Below are 3,947 nucleotides of genomic sequence, written 5' to 3' on the forward strand. Positions count from 1 at the left end.
ACTACCAACTCTAATAGCCGGCTTATAATATGTACAAAGCTATTATTATTTTGTCAAGGTTATAAATGGGGACATGGTCGCAACTGATTAAGGGCTTCTATTTGGTTAAATCCGTTAATATCTGCCGTTTAAACTGTAATCAATCATTTTACGAATTCTGGATCGCGTAAATGTGAAACAAAAACCCATCAAAACGTAGTGGGGAGCTCAAACATACATGTGTAATTCAAGTATTTGATTGGAATACATCGTATAGCCCACAAGGAAGCCAACAGGATCGCCGTAATTAAACTGAAGAGACGAATTGGAACCGTAAATTAATGTAGGGCGTATCTTCCTCCATCCGCTCGGTAGCCAGAAAAATTGGATGGCTGCGTCTTGGTTTGGTGTGGTACTTAGAATCTGACTCGAATAGGGAGACCCCTATCTCTTCGTGCCTTTAGGTATCTCCATGTCAGGATTGTTGATCCACGTAACAATGGGTTTTTTTTTTTCAGTCATGGCGTCTCGAGGAAAAACACAACCAAAACCTTTTCGGAAAGTACCACGCGTACATAATAGCCCACATGTAGTTGTACCACCCAGCTCGACCGTAGACCGGCGAGCCTTTAGGCGCATACTTGCACGCGTCGTTTCCGTTCGTTCCTTCAGCCCACCAGTAACCTCACCGGCAACATTTCGGCAGCATACGGCACGCAGACGTTGCTGGGGGTGTAAAGCTGAGGCTTGAACTCGATAGCAGCTTTTCCAGAGACCGTGACAGGCTCAGGTTCAGGAAAAGGTTAGATCTTGTCGTGATCAACGGTCGCACTAGCCAAAACAACCAATGCCGCGAAAACTGCCGCGGTAAAGACTCACAGATTCATCTCAACTCAGAGAATTATAGATTGAGTTTCACTGATTCGATATTTTAGTATTGGGTGAGACTGCCGTGCATATTTACGGCATACATGTATTGTGCTTTGCATTCCTTTTTGCTGGTCATCCACGCCACAATCGCTGAGACATTCGTCATTGCTGCGTTTAGACCATCGAAAGTGACCGTGCCTGCCCCAATTGCCCTCTTCCACCTCAGTGATAATGTCTTTCACTGTATCCATTCTTGTTACCTCTCCAGCAGGCCTTCTTTTAGCCACTTCATCTCACATAAAATCGACATGGCACTTGGAGATGCCGGCGGCTAAACGGTACAATAGAGGGGTTTAAACATTATTGCTGCGGATCAGACGCAGGATACGCGAATACTTTTTGTCGTTTTCGTCCGCTGTAGCAGTCCACAGGCAGATGCTGAGCCTGCCTCGCAACCGCAGGAGATGCGGTGACAGCGAACCGCCTACGATGCGCCGACCGAAGTGTGATCGCTGTAGTTATATTGGACTTGTAGCCTCAAACCTTATGCAGTCGCCAGTGGTGATTCATCAGCTACTATTTTTGTAACTCTCGCATAGTTTGAAGCACTAAAGGGATCCCAAAAAAGTGTGTACTTGGCAAAAACCACGAAGCTCTCTTCATTGGAGCACGCTACTTTGGTGCAGCAAATCCTCGTTAAAAAAAAAGATTTTTTCCCCTTAAAACATGGCAGACATTGAACCCATTTATCTGGTAAGCGTCAGACACGGAGTCCGACATTTTCTGGAAAACCGGTATTTAGTTCGTTGTGTGGATGTGTGGCCGGCGGGCGCAACTCGCAACTCGTACGGAAGACGGTAGACACGAATCCAACTGCAATGGAGCGCTATAATTGGGTCTACCTAAAGACCACGTCCGCCAGATTCGCGAGAACACAGTCACAGCCCGCTCCCGAATGACCTACCAGAACTCCTACTGCCATTTTGTCGCTTGATTGCTGGGGACCAAGCACACCTTCGTTTGCTGAATGTATTGGTGGCATTGGGACCTACACTCCCTAGCAGCTAAAGGTGCTAGTCAATGAAGCAATCAACCAGGATCTACGCGTCGACCCCCTCTTCTTTGATACTCTGGTCGCGGAGGACTTTGTGACCTGGCTCGTCACGCTAAAACGAAATGAAGGCGGTGTGCTGAGCTTCTCGGCTCTTAATAAGCACGGAGCAGGCCTGTCTAACCTGTTTTGGGATCACGGCAAGACCATGAGCAAAACGCGAAGCTTACCACCTATTTCAAAGCCCGCTAAACACGTGTCAAATGGAGCTAGCGTGATCAAGACTGACAAAGTCCGCTGATGTTCGATCTGTACAGCTTTTTATATGGTAAAATACTTGTGCTCCCTGGCAAGGAGATGTCTTTTCTCATGCTTACATTGCAATAGCGTGGAATCTTATGTGTCGATCCTCCAACGCGTTTGGAACCCGACACTCTCACATGGAATGGAGAAGCAATGCTCTTCAAAAATATTTCGCCCATATGAAGTACGACCAAAGAGGCGACCGGCCGCGAGACCCACGGCATTTTTATGCCAATCATCTGCAGCCTTCTATTTGCCCAATTATTGCCCTGGGTATTTATTGGGCGTCCACTATATTTGAAGAGAGTGACCTCTTATTCCCCGGTAGCATTCAATATGAACGTTTTCGAAAGTGCTGGAAGCGACTACCATATGAAGAATGCAACTTAGCTGAAACGGCAAGGTCTGGATCCTAGTGAATTGGGTACACACCATGCGGAAAGGTTCCGTTACGTTTTGCTCTTCAGGCTCAACAGCAATTCATTTGAGAGCTGGCTGACCATTTCGGAGATGTCCAAAAACCCTTTTTGCGCTACGAAGCTACCGGAGATATGCATGTCGGTCGGAAAGTGGCCGAATAACGGACGGAAAGCTACAAATTTGCAACACTACCACCTCACTTTAGAGTTAGTGACGATATAGCCAAGCGAGGATTTAGTCTGATTTTTTCCGGGCCTACCCAAAAGATTGGTGCTCATTGCAGAGTACTGTTTGGCCTCACTGACGTATCACCGTTCATACTTGACGAGAGCTTTATGCCTAAACACCCAGCATTTCAGACTCCTCTATTTAAAGATGCAGCGTTGCTATCTTCTCTTACCGAGCGGCTTCAGGCAAGATATGGAAGCTCTGATGCACGAATCCGTCCAACTGGTGTACGACCACGAGGTTAAGCTTCAACTCTCTTTTTAAAGATGTACTACTATTAAAATAGTAGCTGCGTTTGCTATATGTCGATTTTATTTTTGATAGAAATGAGTTTATTCAACACCTCATAGCGCGGATGCGTGTGTGATACTCTAATGCTTCCATATTCGAATTTAATGTCCTTCGATTCAATTGAAGCATACCTGCATCGTCTTTGGTGACCTGCAAGAGAGCTAATAACGACTATAGCCAGTGAGATACTAGCTTACGGCTACAAGTGGGCCCGCTTTAAGCGATTACAGTATTTTATTACTGTAGATCATCGGATTAGTAGTTATGCGAACATTTTTTTTTCAGATGAGAGTGGGTGTGCCAAGCGAATACTTGCTTGAAGCGTTCCTACTTAGTACTTTAACGAAATATTCTTTTAAATATATCATTGCTGCTCAAATTTCAGAGCTTCTTCGTGCAAGGCGCGACTTTGTTTTATCGAATTTGTGTCTATTTTGTTTAAGTTTTTTACTACTATCATAGTAGCAAGAACGTAGATAAAAATATTTAAATAGCACAAGACCTCTCGGGGGTGATATAGTACCTGTACTCTCCAAGATGATTCCCCTTACAATACATAGCACTAAAGTGTATTTTCAAGACGATTCCCCTTACAATACATAGCACTAAAGTGTATTTTATTGTCTAGGGCCCAGACTTCTCTAAGTAGTGCTTTGCGTCTAAGGCGATGATATCACTACGCGAAGATTATCTGTACGCTTTAAATGTTAAACTTTTGTTAACCCGAAATTATTAACCCTTTCGCGATAAAAGGAAGCAGAATACCCCCCTTTTCCTGGTTTTCAACTAAGTACGACGATGTATC

This window comes from Phytophthora parasitica (genome assembly GCF_000247585.1).
Source record: "Phytophthora parasitica INRA-310 unplaced genomic scaffold supercont2.16, whole genome shotgun sequence".
In the NCBI taxonomy this organism is placed as follows: Eukaryota; Oomycota; class Peronosporomycetes; order Peronosporales; family Peronosporaceae; genus Phytophthora; species Phytophthora nicotianae.